This window comes from Artibeus jamaicensis, unplaced genomic scaffold, assembly GCF_021234435.1.
Source record: "Artibeus jamaicensis isolate MK-2021 breed Jamaican fruit bat unplaced genomic scaffold, CSHL_Jam_final scaffold_1964, whole genome shotgun sequence".
Classification (NCBI taxonomy): domain Eukaryota; kingdom Metazoa; phylum Chordata; class Mammalia; order Chiroptera; family Phyllostomidae; genus Artibeus; species Artibeus jamaicensis.
Window position 1 is genome coordinate 34,943,900 of NW_026522030.1, and position 15,784 is coordinate 34,959,683.

Below are 15,784 nucleotides of genomic sequence, written 5' to 3' on the forward strand. Positions count from 1 at the left end.
TACTTTCTTAAGATTAGATTGTCAGGTTTTTTAATAATATCCTCTAAATTCTCAATGCTAAATTCAACGAAATCAACTTATCTTGAAGTAGGGTGCTCACTAATCTGAATATTTAAGAAAATGTCTATATTTTTGGCATCTACCATATGTGTGGAACTGATCAGCTACTAACTAATGAATTGATTGATATTGTTACAAATTAGTATTGACAGATGTAAACCAGCTTTCTAATACCACATTAATTTTGTCAGGTGAGAAAGAAAATGATAATTACACAAAATTTCTCAATTTGTATCTGTGTTCTTAACTTTGATGATGAAATGGAACATTTCTACCAAGTAACATTCTTATGAAATAAATTTAAAAAGCCCATGTACCTTTCAAACAATATAACTATCTAAAATAAACACATAGTCTCATTTTGTTTTGTTTTCGTGGTTAACAGGACAATAAACCCAGAGGAACTGCTTTATATATTTGAATCTGTAATGCATTGGTAAACCTATTATAGCAACAATAGAAGCGGTATTTCTGGGGGAATTAAGGAAATAAAGTTAGGAAAACATCTTTTCCCAAAAATTCTAGTTGTAACTCTAAAGGCAAATGAAATCCCCAAATGTAAAAAGAAAAGAATGTCACTAATTATATACGAATGTTGTTGTGAATAATCTGTTGGAATGTTTTTTTCCCACACAACAATAATGTCAAGTGGATTTGTGAAAATAAAACACCATATATGTTACCATAAATGGCTAAGGGGCAATCACGGGTTAAACGCCTTATGTGCTTGAAATGCCATACACTATACTCCCTACGGCTCCAGAGAAATGACTCACTGCTCTTGTTGCTAGAAGATGATGACTCATAAGCTCCATTTCCTGTACAGAGAGAGCAAAGAAAGTAAAGGAAGAGAAGGGAAGAAAAAAAGATGGTTAAAAGCAACCATTATGTGTTACATTTTCACATCATATTTACTTCTACTCCTTTAACGCAGACCTGGGAAGGAAGAGAAAACAAACCAGGAAGGTGACATACGGAGTCTCTTACACATTTTGTATCTTCACAGAGGACAGGTCTTGCACGAGACTCTAGCAAAACATCTGATTTTTTAGTAAGGTGTTTTCCCCACTTCTTCATGTTAGGCTCCATTTAGGTACTTTTCATAATAGAAGAAGATGTATATGAAGAATCAAAAAACCAGCCTTTCACTGAAATCCCCAAATCTCTGCACGATTTTATGCCCACTAAGCCACAGACAATAAAATCATTGTTTTAGTTTGTATTTCTAGTACATTCTCAGTTTAATTAAAGCATCTTGAGAAATAGCGTTCTAAATGGTTTTCTCTTTACCTCTAGATTAATCAAATAATCATCTCTCACACATGCACACACATACACACTGAATTACTGAAAATATTATTATTATCATTACTCAGTTACCCCCAACAATCCATAGACAAATACATTGTTTTCAAATTGATGAAGTTAATGAAATGAGCAAGTGGAGAGCGAAGGTCAAAGGAAGGCATCCTCATTGGACTTCACTTAAAAAATGGACACAATTATCTGTGTGTAACAAAAGAAGGAGCCAACTTCATTTCTTAACACATGGGGGAGGGGATTGAGAATATAAAAAAATTAACATTTTGATAAATTATCTTGCTCCTGTGTGTGAACTCAACAAAGGAAAAGATATCACCCTGTCCACCAAAGGACTAAACAAAGATTGGAATTCACTGATACTGGACATTTTTTATTCCTAGGAACTTTGAACTTTGGGAGGGTAACAAAAGTTTCCTGCCAGGTCAGGCCTCAGTAAGACAAGTGTTTGGTTTTGAAGGTCCAGACACATGTGGAGCAATGTGTTTCACTTTTTTAGGTCAAAAACATCAGTGAATTATGGAGTTAATTTGCTATGTTCTGACCAACACTTAAAAAATAAAATAGCAATAATAGAATAAAAATAAATAGAACAAAATGGAACAATATGGAACCTGTTGGAGTATTTCACATATTATTAGGTATATTATTTTGTGAAATCTTGGCTCACAGCATTTTGTGTTTGCATGTGTGTGTGAAGGTATAGTATGAAGATATAAATGTATCTCAGCTGAATGTTGTGCTTAGAAAAGTGAAAAAAGACTGAGGATGATATTAAAGTAGATGCACCCAAGAAAGGCGGACAATGCCATGCCTTCCCAGTCATAAAGTGCAGGGAATGCAATTGTATCGTCAGCAGTCAGGTATACATATGCTGGTAGTATTGCTCCTACTATAAAAACTTGAAAACAACTCAGTTATCCATTAACAGAGGAATGAATAAAAAAGGGTTAGCAGTGTCAAGGAATTAGCATAACGCCACTTAGGAAAAATGACTAAACATCAAAACAATAGTATATGTAGTAGAAATGTTCACATATGAAATAATATTATAATCAGCATGATTGAGGATACATAGTAAATGTGATAAAGGTTAAACCCGAGAAGAGAAAATGGTCAATGGTATGGAGTATATGTATTTTAACATGCCTATGTCTTTTTATTTCTTTTTTAACAAGCGTTCTGACATAAGTAATATTCATTAAACTTGAGTGTTAGGTACAAAGATGTTTATTATGGTCTTCTCTGGAACTTGTTATATGTTCAAAAATTTCAAACTTGTATGTGAAAAAGAAATAAGACATTGTGTCTGACTTTTTTATTTAATATATTTATGAGTTTCATCCATATTTTGTGTATATTATTATTTTAAGTATTATTATCTTTTCTTTATTCTCATTGCTCTATGGTATTTAATTGTATAACTATATCACAATTTTTTATCCATTCTTCTCTAATCACATATTGGAAATACTTTTAATTGCTGGTGATTACAAAACTACGCTCTATAAACATTCTTACCCAGATGATACTTCTGGTACTTTTGCTGGTCTCATGGCAGGTATACATCCATTCCCCTTTAGTCAGTACAGCCACAGACTTTCCACAGTGGTACCAGTTACTCTCCAAAACAGCTGCCCATGAGAAGTCCAGTTATCCCTCATCCTTCGCAATGTTTGGCAATGTCTTTTTTATTTTAACAATTCTGGCATTGTAAAGTTTTAAAATGCATTTTTCCACTGACCAATGAAGTTGACTGCCTTTTTAACACACATATTGGTCACTGAAATTTTTCCTTACTTAGACTGCCAATTTAAGTATTTTACTCATTTTTCTAATTGGTCATCTGCTTATTCCTTGTTGATCCATAGGAGTTCTGTATATGTTCTGGATTCTTTGTATAATGTTCACAAACAGAAAAACATATCAATTTTACTTTCAAAAATATTTTAATTTTCAATAAATCTATTTATACACACACACACACACACACACACACACACACACACACACTATGCACAAAACAATGGGCCAGATCTGGAGACGTGGTTAATCCTGAATAGAAAATCAGAGCTTTGGCTACTCCATGGCATAGAGTCTACTAGAAACTGCTCAAATGCCTCCAAGTCAGTGTGGTGACAGAAGCAGCTGATTTTCAGGGGCTGACTTCATGGGACGTCACCACTGCCCTGGGCCAGGGCGCTGCTCTGAGCTGGCCATCAGCAATGGAGAGGACTGGAATTAAAAGTGAGGTGGTGCTCTTTCTTACTTCTACAGATTTTCTGAAACCTTGTTTTCTGCTGTGACCCAAGGATGAAAGAAAAAATTCTGAAAACTCAGCCATACTGAACTTAATGCTATTATTAGGGCATGAGCTTTGAGGTAAATGCTCATTTCATTTATAATGGAAAGGAATGTGATACTTCTTCCATACTACTGTTATAATTCCAATAGCTACCAAGCAAAAACAGCTAATATACTTGGGCTAAGATCTTATCTCTCTACCTGTCTTTTGTGGGTGAGAAATCTTGGGTAATAAGATAGAAACTCAGCTTCAATGATGCTTAGTATCTATTCCGGTGTGATTTAGGAAAAGTCAGTGAATGATTTGGTGAGTCAATTATTACACTCCTACCATCAAGATTATGCTGGGATTAGTAATTTAATGTTTCACACCTCTTTCTTATGCTTGAATACGGTATCCCATTCCTCTCTATATCATATTGTAAAAAAAGAATAAAGCTGTTGTATTGGCTATTACAAGTAATTTTATATCAATAAATTTTCAGGAAGTTTGGGAAAGGAAATTAAGATGTACATTAAGGTCAAGAGGTCAAACTCTGCTTTCTAGTTCTGAGGAAAGCAAGCAAGCTATTTAAATCCCAAGTTGTGAAATTTCAGGTTTCCCAATACCAGTTTAATTACCATACATTCTGTACGCAGATTCTTTTTGAACCCTTAGTAATTTGTGTTAGCACTGTGCTTTTTCATTCTATGTCAACCTACTTGTAGCAAAACATTTTGACGAGAAAAGAATATATAATAAACTCATCTCATGAGTGTATTTGTTTAAGAGATACTATGTAGTCAAGAGTCCAGGTGATGGGAACACTCTTTTACTGCTAGTAGGAAAACAAAACGGCCCGGCCTGGTGGTTCCTGACAGAATTAAACATAGTCTTATAACACGATCCAGCGATTGCCCTCCAAGGTACTCAAATAAGCTGGCGAACTTACGGCTACACAAAGATCTGCACACAAATGATTATAGCAACTTTATTTACAATTGGCCAACAACAGGAAGCAACCAAGATGTTCTTCAAGACTTGAATCCAATGAAAAAAGTAAACTGACCAACAAAATAAAACTATAGGCATTGGGTACATGGAACAGACTGGCAGACTCAGAGCAGAGGGATTGTGGGGGACAGGAAGAGATTAGCCAAAGAATACGTATGCATATACACGTAGCCCGTGGACACAGGCCACAATGTGTGAAGGCTGCGCCAGCGGGGGGCTGAGTGCAGGGGGTAGTGGGAGGAAAAGGGGGACATCTGTAACAGTGTTAACCATAAAAAATAGAAATCAATAAATACAAAGTGACTGGATAAACAAATTGTATGTGCTTACAATGAAATTTTATTCAACAATAAAAAATAACAATAAAATTCAAGGAGTTCATCATCACCAAGCCCTTATTATATGAAATGTTAAAGAGACTTACCTAAGAAAAAGAAGATAAAAAAGATGAACAGTGAAAGGACAGCAAACTCACAGTTATTAACAACCACACCTAAAACAAAAGCAAACTAAGAGGACAGCTAGATCAGGAGCAGAACCATAGAAATGAAGATCACATGGAGTGTTAGCAACAGGGGAGTGGGAGAAGGAGAAGGGGGGAGAAGGTACAGAAAATAAGTAGCATAGATGGTAGGTAGAAAATAGATAGGGGGAGGGCAAGAATAGTATGGAAAGTATAGAATCTAAAGGACTTGAGACACATGGTCATAAACTAAAGGGGGGAATGGTGGAGGAGGGGTGTGCAAGGTGGAGGGGAATGAAGGGGGGAGATAGAACAACTGTAATGGCATAATTAATAAAATTTATTTTTTTTAATTAAAAAAATAATAACAATAAAAATTCAACGAAAAAAGACAAGGGGGCAATCTTACATGTGCATTGCTAAGTGAAACAAGCCAGTAAAAAAAAGCTACACTGTGGAATGTATCATTTCATCTATATGACATTCTGGAAAAGACATACTCTAGGGCTGCGATTTTAAATCGAGTGCTACAGCACGTGCGCCAGTGTGCTGCAAGAATTTTTAAAGCATGCGACCAACGCCTGATTATTTAGTCAGGAGCTCTGACCTCTTTTTCCTTAGTTTATCAAGTAAATTATGTCAACAGCCAACACAATAGCCATCCTGTGTGAATGAATTAAAATTATACCTATTTTTGTCAGATCGGCAAAAAAAATAACATGTTTTTTGATGTGGCACAGAATTTTAGTCATTAGTTGATATATACGATGACATAAAAATGGTTGAAAATTGTTACTATAGAAAAAGAGATCAGCAGTTTCCATGGCTTTGGGAGAGGGAAGAGGACATAAATAGTTGGGGCACAAGGGATTTTTAGGACAGAAAACTATTTTCTATGATGATATGATGTTACGTTCATGACATTATGCATTTGGCAAAATCCACAGAACTATACAATGTGAAGACTGAGCCCTAATGTAAATTATGGCATTAATTCATAATAATGTATCGATATTTGTTCACCAGTTATAACAAATGTATCACACCAATTCAAGATACTACTAATAGGGAAACTGAGGCCAGGGGAAGGGAGACTATATGGGAACTATTTGTACTTTCAGCTCAATTTTTCTGTAAACCTTGAACCGAGCTAAAAATTATATTAATAAAATAAGTTAAATATATAATTTCTAAGAGTGATGGGCTACTTCAAAAAGTATTACACAATCAAGACCAAAAAAGTCACATGACTCTTCTAAAACACACCAAATCTTCACATTAGCATTTTTAACTCCCATGGGTTTATAGCATGAACAATGAGGACATCCTTAAATTCAGTAATGATGGTATTTTCAGCTTCTGTTCACAACCAATAGATTTAAAAAGCAATCTAAAACAATTTTTAAAATGGAAATAATTAGAAATATAAACCTCTATTTTATACCATATGAAAAAATACAAGTATGTCTTGTTAGATGTAAGATTTTAATATATAAAAAAAGAAAAACTTTTAAAGACGTCCTGGAAATAAGATATATAATCTTCGTTTGGGAGACTGCTAACCATAATTAAAAGAAATATGTTTTTAATATACACAAATAAAAATCCACATATAAAAATATAAACAATCACTAGGTCCTCACTAAAAGTTCAAAATTTAGCTACATTATGCCAGGAGCTTTATTACATTTTTGAACGGGGGGAGGGAGCAAAGCAAGTAACCTAAACAACAACAAAAATGGGTGAAAAATATGAAGATTCAAAGAAGCAAGTCCAATGGCCAAAGAAAAGGAAGAGTTCCCCATCACAAAAGTGAGGAAAATACTTTTTGAAAAAAAAAAAATCTCTATATAGCCATCAGACTGCTACACTCTCAGCAGTCTGGAAGTTTATCAGGTATCAAGTTCATCAGGTTTTAAATTTTCTGTAATATCTTAATTGGCAAGACTTTTTTAAAAAATTGTTTCTTTTTTTTTTAGAGAGAGGGGATAAGAGGGAGAAACAGAGTAAAAAACATTGATCAACTGCCTCTTTCACATGCCCCAAACAGGTATCTGACACGCAACCTAGCTAGGTGCCCTGACAAAGAACTGAACCTTTTGCTTTGTGGGAAGATGCCCAACCAACTTAGTCACAGGGATCACAGCAGTTGGTGAGACTTTTAGAAAGGGTACATGCTGGTGCCTGATTGTTTGGAAAGCAATCTGGCAACAATTATGAAAAGAAATTTGATACGGAAGGGGATAGTTCAGTTGGGCAAAAGCAAACCAAGGGAAAATAATTCCGATGATGCAAAAACAGAGACATTTTTAGGGAGGAAGATGTGAAAACTACAATGCATTGCCAGGACTACAGAATGGTTTTTAGAATGAGGCTTAAAAATTGGTTTGAATTTAGAAATTAATAGGGAGATGATGGCTTTAAGGATAAGAGTTTCAAAGGAGAGTGGAGAGAAAGGGGTTTGAGATGAGCATGGGAAATGAGAAATTGTTGTTAAGCACAGGCAACTCTTGGACATACACACACACTTTCATCAAATGGAGAGCAATTCGGTATTAACCGTGAGGTAGGATATGATATATGTTAAAGAAAGAGTGGTGAAGGTAGAGGAAAAAACAGGATAGTTAATGGAATAAGCTTCCAGGAGATTGGGAAGACAGAAAAATGAGTGCAGAGCGTTACTAGCCTTAGGGCTGAGAAATTTCCTTTCGTCTGGAATCTCCTTATGTTTTTCTCCGCTAGTTGAAGAGCTGATGGGAGGAAGGAGAACACCTAGTCCTCAGGCGGAGCAAACGTGGTGGTTCCAAGGATCAGAGATGGAAAAGCACTGGCGAGAAACCTTACCTGCGTTCAAAGGAAAGACAATGTGAAGACACAGGGAGAAGACAGCCATCTTCAAGCCAAGGAGAACCAAGTCTGGAACAGGCCTTTTCCTCATAAGCATCAGAAGAAACCAACCCGGCCAACATTTTGATTTTGGACTTCTACATTCCTAAACTGTGAGAAATTAAATTTCTATTGGTTAAGCCTTCCACTCTGTGGTCTAGCATCATGCAGCCCTAGAAAACTAATACAGACTTATTATTCATTAAAGACACGCTTGGCTAAATGCTCTTGCACTTAGTGCCCAACACTCCCCACATTATGAATAATTTTTGCCTGCAGAGAATAAAATGAACTAGTAAATTGTAAGTGTTGGTCACTGTTTTTTTTGTAATTTCCACTGATTTTGTAGGCCCAGTTCCCAGAGATAAAATATACATATATTATAATACAGAGAAGATGTAATGTATGATGGAATTGTGTGAAGAATCTCTCTTTGGCCAACAAGTATCCCTCTTTGCCTCCTACACTGGCCCTCCATTGACCCTCCCTCCATGATGTAACAGAGGTGGGACTAGAAGTTCACGTGGCCTCAGGGGAGGCAGTGGGTGGGTCCGAATGCCTGCCCCACAGAGGCAGTGGCATGTCCGGCCTATGGAACTGTAGATAAAGATCATCAACCAGCCTCTCATTGTGCAGGTCCAGAACAACTTGCAGTTAAAAAAGAAATTTATCTCACCAGTAGAGGCTAAGGACAAATTTGGTCTGCACTATTTTGGATAAAGAGCAGACAGATAGTAGAATAAACCTTTAACTGATCTTTGGCTTATAATGTCTTGACATACTTGTTACTTTGAGGAGTTTTTTAAATACTCTGTCTAGAGTATGTGGTTATCTCTATTTTTCAAGACGGATGTAACTGTAGTTTAAGGGTAACAAATACTTGAGTTTTACAGCAACACAACACATTTTTTTCTACATGCATAATGATGGCTTGGAATTTAAGACCAATTTTAACAATGAATGATTTGAAATGTCTTGCAATGCCATGATTGTATAATCGTGACTGCTGTGTAACTAGAATATAAAATAATTTTATTAATTTTTAAGATATTTTATACTTATACATCCTTATATATATGGGAGGTTGTGAAACTGTCACAAAATAAGCATCAAAATATAAGATAAAAAAGAGAGGGTAAGCAGCACTTTTTATAACCAAGATCATCTTTAAGCTCAAAGCCAAACATGCAAATTCTAACATTTTCCCTAAATCTGCTACATAACTGGGAGTCTTTTGGAGAGACTAAAAATAAGGAAAATGTGAAAAGAAACAATTCTAAATTCTACATGTGATAGCTCAGTGAAGAAGAACCCTAAGAAATATACATTTAGCTAATGGATTTACAATGGCAATCCAGAGAATTAAAGATCCTTAGATTTCATCGGCAGCTCTTCTTTCTATTTGAAACTATATCCTTATATACTGTCACCTGCAAGGTTTTGCATTTTAAAAGGCTTTGGCAGGTGCTTGCAATACGCATATATCAGTTTAATTTCCATCTGGGTGAACAAGAAGTCAGCTGCCTGGAGCTGGGTTGTATTTGCTGTGGACACAGGTAAATTTGCTTAAAGTATTCTAAGTGTAAAGAGAATAAAGGCTTAGTTGGATGAAGAGGGAGCACACAAAAACTCATTGGGATTAGAAATGATGGGTTAGGCAAATATTCTGTATAGCATTTGATATTTGCAATATGAAAATGAAATGCAGATCAGAAGTCCATGGTCTCATGGACTTCTTAAAAGGCAATGTCTCTTAAACTTGCTTTAAACTGAAACATCTAAGTTACATTTTTATGCAGCTTGAGTGTCTGAAGTTTAATATCACTATAGATATTTTTAAAGATGCTGTAGATGAGGGTTTGTGAAAACAAGTACCTGCAAGGATAACTAGTGTATAGCGAATGTCACTACAATGACAGAGGCTTTCTGAGAAAATTAATGAAGAATCCATTTTGTGAACAAACTTGTTTTGCAGGGGTTACCAACATTCAGAGTGTCTTAACTGCGGTTTAATGAGTCATGACTTTAGCATTTGCCCCAGAGTGAGGAAGATGAAGAGGAAGAGGGAGAGGGAGAGGGAGCTTTTCACAGTCCCTTCAAAAGCTAAGTAATGGGAAGATAATACCATTCCTTTTCTTGAAATACCTATATTTCCGCCCCCCACAGGCAGTTCAGTTTTAACATGGCAGATGCTTAAAACTAAAATGCAAACTCAAAAATTAAAAAAACACAAAAAATAGAGAGTTTTTTTAAACAATGACTCATTTCTCTTTAAGGAGAAGTGGTAGAAAAAACACAGTTTTCCACATTGGAAGGCACTCAGAACTGCTTAAAATACTTGAATCTTAAAGACACCACTGTTGTGTTTTGGTTTTTTTTTAAGGAGACATAGAAAATACTTTTATTTTTAAATTTTTTTAATTTATTTTTAGACAGAGGTAATGGAAGGAAGAAAGAAAGGGAGAGAAACATCAATGTGCGGTTGCCTCTCGCACACCCCCTACTGGGGACCTGGCCCACAACCCAGGCATGTGCCCTGTCTGGGAACAAAACCAACGACCCTTTGGTTCACAGGCCAGCGCTCAATCCACTGAGCCACACCAGCCAGGGTGACACTGCAGTTCTTAATATATTAATTACAATAAAATTATTTTAGCTATTTAAACATATTATTCTTTATTTCTGATGATCTCATGGAGGCTTAGAAAAGACTTTAAGACTAATTTCTAGGGCAAGGCATTTTCTGACTTTGAATTCCCCTCTGTTGAAATCCTATTCATGTTTTACAATCCAGCTCAAAAGCCAATCCATTTTTACAGCCTAACTTCAAGTCTCTGTAGAAAGGAGTGTTGCTTCTCTGGGAAGCAAGCAGCATATTGGCTAGATCTGAAACACAGATTCATTTAATGTGAATTTTAATATACCCATTTTTATTTTGTCTTTCACCCCTTCCTCTAGAGACTAAATTTCTTCAAGATGCATTCTTACACCAAAACTGTCCACAGGGCTTCACACACATACACACAAAATGAAACAGTTATTCAATTATTTAGCAAAATGGTTCAGCTGTACCTAATCTCTATGTGTTAGCTCTCCTGAAAGTGTTAGCCATCATGCATATAAGTACTATTCTAGGCACTGGGGAATGCAGTTAAAAATAGGACAAAAATATCTACCTTCCTCACAGAATGTACATTATAACAATGCAAGTTGTTTCAATGTGTCAGCGAATCTACAATGAAAAGAGAAAGCTTACCTTTTTGCTCCCTGTGGAATTTCCAAATAGTCTACACATAAATAGTGCAGGCTTTGAAATTGCACTTTTTTCTTATGAGGTGATTGCAGTCAACATATCATAAATGGAAGATTGATGACTTAGGTCATTCTCTTATAAGGATAGCCAATATCTTCATTTTTAAAAAAGTAGAGTAGGTTAATAACATAAGGCAATGATAGTTAAACCTCTGAAGGCACTGAAATACAATTCTCCGCTCTTGTGGACTTGCCGAGATGATATCACATCTACCCCACCATAGTGAGTGTCGGAAAAAGGCTGTGAGAATAGGGACCTTGAGAAAGCCATTTCAGCATTGTTTCTGGGGGTGAAAGTCAAATTCAGGAAGAATGGGCCAATAAAAGCAGGTACACAGGAGGAGGATCAGTAGACAAATCGGTTAAATAAAGGCAGGTATAGTAGCTCTCAAAGGTAGAGTGTCAGAAAGCCAGAGTCTTCAAATTCTAGGTAAAGAACTAGTATGGGATGGATGGTAACAAGTAATTACTAATGTTGACTGAGCTCTTGCACTGGGCTAGATGATAGGAGGCGGGGAGAGGAATAGATTCAAGACAGACAGGGAAGATCTTGGCAAGGTAAGCATTTCCCGATCCCCAGCAAACCACCAAGGGGAAAGAGCATTAGGACCGAGGGAAGCTTTTCAACTAGCTTGTCATCATTTTACAAGTTAATTAACCTCTCCTTAATATGAATAATATTTGTGGTATTGGTGACTTGCGCTTTTAATATATAAGTCCCTGAGTTAGTCAGGATTACTAGTGTAGACCCTGGACTCTAACAAGACTCGTCAGAAAGACGGAATTGCACAAGAAAGATACAGGGTGTCTTTTGTAACTCAAGTATAGATGCGGCCCTCAGGCTCTTAGCAGTTTGAATATTGTTAGAAGTTTCTTTTTTTCTTATGTCTGCATTAATCCATCTAGTTTTTCTCTGAATGGTAGGAAACATGACAACCAAAATCATTGTCCTTCACATTTCTCACCACTTCTCTACTAGAGAAGCCTTGTTTCTTTTCCTTTTTGGGGGGGAAATATCCTGAAGAAGTGTTCTGCTTGGCCTAGCTTGGATTGCTGGCCAATCTGTAAAACAGTCCATCGTCGAAAGAGAAATGGTGTGCTATGATTGGAAGACCTTATTAGAACTGGCTGCCTGGTTTTACCCAGTAGAAGATAGGGTTGTTCTTAGCAACGGGAGGAATGCTTCTTAGCCAAAAAAGCAAATGTCCCCAACCTTCTTTCAGCAACAGAGTCCACTGTTTTCCTCAGTGCTTCTACTTTTATTATCTGAAAATGTTTGAAGTGTTTAAGCTTCTAAGTACTGAGTATTAAGTATTATCTGGAAGTGCTTAATCTTCTAAGATTAGCCTTTGTTTTCCTTTTGCTTTAGTTGAAGCAAGTCCTCTGTGATCTTACAGTGATTTAGGAATCATATGGAATTTTAAAAGTATTACAATATTTTATATGTGCTCTTGTCATGGAACACCAGGCAAGGCATAAATTTTTCCTCGGTAGTAACTTAATCTGAAAAAAAGTAAAATCCCACTTTCAGTATCAATATCATCTCATTATTCTAGCATCAAAGTTACTTAGTTTAATGCCTTATGTATTTGATGTTTTTGCAAGAGTGATATAAATTCTGTAGCCACTTGTTATGAACAGCAATAAAGTGACAGAATTTGGAAACATATAAATAAGGCCTATTTTCTTTTGACAATTGTCATAGAACCTCCTTTCATTTGGTTTTTATTTTGCTGAAATATTGTGAAGATGTGGCAAATATGGTCCATATCAATTCGCCAGCCAAGTCCACCAATATGATATCTTTGTTGTTCTGTAATTTTTATTACTCTGATCATAATTTTTTCATTTATATAGAATTTCACTATTTACAAAGTTCTATTGTATAATTCTCTCATTTATTCATGATTTAGTCCAGCTCAATCCAACGTAATGTATAATAGTCTTTTGCTAGAGATTGATCAACTTTGAATAAGGTGTGCTTTGTTGTATAGGTTTAGATAGAAATAAAATGAAGATTAGACTGAATTTTTATGACCTTCTATAAGATGTACACTCAACTTCAGTGCCCTCAAAAGTGGCAAATTTGAGATAATGAGAACCTGTTAAAAAAGCATACCCTATTAGAAACTTTATGACTGAATTGTAATGCCCCCAATATCTACCCATTTGCTACTCAGCTCAGAGGTCCATTTGTCATCAAAGGGAATGAGAAGTATCCAGTTAAGGTTTACAATCTACCCCAAAATCTGGAAGACCCGTCCTGATGGCACAGCCATAGAGTACTTAGGAATGTCCATCATTTTACACTTAGGAAAAGCACCACTTTTCATATGGAAACTGAACATAAGTTCAGATGAGTTCTTGGGATCCACACGTAAGTCAATGGTGTATTTACCAAAGGAGCTAACTCAAATTATTTTATAGTTATAACTCTAAATAATATGCATGTCATTGGTGGGTCCAGAAGAGAGTTTGATCCAGGTCTTGAAAAATGTAGAGCAAGTGCCCAAAGACTTGGAAGCTTGGTATGCAATATTACATTTAGATTTCCTTTAAAAGAAAAATAAAGTCTAAGTCAAAAACATAGACTTTGTTTTACCAACAACAGAAAAGAAGATATTGTTCTACTAAATAAGAAAGTGATTGTTTTTTTTAGTGAAGATTGGTCCTTGCCTTATGTTCTCTCTGTATATACTGGAAACATTAACCATCATCCATCATTTTAAAATCTATTTTTCTCCTAACTGTTCATCTTTTCAAGGTGGTTTTTTTTTGATGTCTGAAATAGTGATCCTCTTTCCCACACATTTATAGATGGTAACTGCACTATTATAAAGAAAAATGATGGTTTTAGGTAGAACTCTATGAGAGAAAAGAGATGTGTATATGTGAATATACATTATACTGTATATCCCATCAATGCTGAGAATGAATATAAAAATATGTACGGTGAAACAATAAAATCATTCCTATTTCTAACTGATCAGTTTAAGGAAGTACAATGTTCAATAAGAGCCTACTGTCCTATCCTTCCACTGAAATATTATTTTGCATGTTAAGGGAGAAACTCTTTCCCTTAATATCATTTCTGAGGAAAAACATACAACACATTTTTATAAGGTAAGACTAGCTCTTGCCTTAATTCTGAAAAAAACTAAACTAAAAATGGGAAGATAATAATGGTCAAACTTTTTTGCTTTATTTTGTTCTGTTTTTTGCCTTCTTATCCCGCAGTTAAAAGCTACAACCGTAGTGACTTCTCACATCCTCTTCACATGTATGCTCAGCCTAACAAGACCGGTATCTCTACCACTTCCTGATGAAGACACTCTCCCTTTCCCCCAAAATCTTTATATTCTCTAAAGTCCAGCTACAATATACTCCTTAACTTTCTAGTTCAATCTTTTGACTATTCAATCATATTTGTGTTTACATTAATACTTAATAGTCCTATCATCTTACAAACTCAGATCATCCGTTGTGATTTCAATGTCTTTTTGATTTAAACCTGTTAGAAATTATTCCCACTCCACTTTTCTGTGAAAAAAAATAAGATGAACCATACAGAATCTCAGACTTTTTTTCTTAAAGGAAAAGCGAATGAAGTGGTGATATTTGACCTCTGGTCAGTTTGTTTCAGACTATCCTGACACATCTACCTACCCCATAGAAGCAGGCTCAAAACACAGCAAGTGTTTAGATGAACTCTTATTCACACACTGTGATTCATAATCAGAAGGAAAAATTAGAAAACTTTATATTCTGAGTAGTGTGGCTCAGTGGGGTGAGTGTCATCCTGCAAACTGAAAGATCACTGGTTTGATCCCTGGTCAGAGCACGTCTGGGTTGGGGACCAGGTCCCCAACTAAGGTTGCGTGAGAGGCAGCTGATCACTGTTTCTCTTGCACGTGGAAGTTTTTATTTCTCTCTCTCCCTCCCTCCTCCCTCTCTAAAAAATAAATGAATAAAATTAGAAAATTATAATTATGACTTAAGAGGTTGATTATGCTAAACTACTTTTTAGTGATTTTGGTATGATATACACTTTTGTGGTCCCCCAACAAACTAAATTTCTTGATTTATTTCTTGTTAGTTTCCTTTCCTAACACTATGCATGGCATGTAGGAGGTGCTTAATAAATACTTGTCACATGAATAATAAATGATGAGATCTCTTTCTACTAGAGTGAGCTCATTTGTTCAAGAAATTCTTTACTAAGCAATCAGATGGACAATCTGACACATCCTCCACTATTGGGAAGCTGATAATATGCTCTCACAATGGAGGAAATCAACTAGGAGTGCTTGCACAGGATAAAGGTGAGTCGATACTGACCTGTTACATAATGAAACACAGGTCCTGTGATTCAGCAACAACAGACATTTATACCTGTGAAATCAATTCTAGTTTCAGTTTCTGATTCTGCCTTTTATTCTCCCTTT

The 15,784-nt window shown here is 35.8% G+C and overlaps 1 protein-coding gene across 1 annotated transcript in view; it reads right to left on the reverse strand.

Moving 5' to 3' along the window:
* The window catches only part of ANXA1 (annexin A1), a 31,981-nt gene extending 19,766 nt beyond the window's left edge, over window positions 1-12,215 (reverse strand). The window contains exon 1 of the mRNA XM_053656530.1: window positions 12,205-12,215. The gene's annotated coding sequence lies outside the window, so the exon portion shown is untranslated. The remainder of the gene's footprint in view (window positions 1-12,204) is intronic.
* Window positions 12,216-15,784: the final 3,569 nt, after the last annotated feature.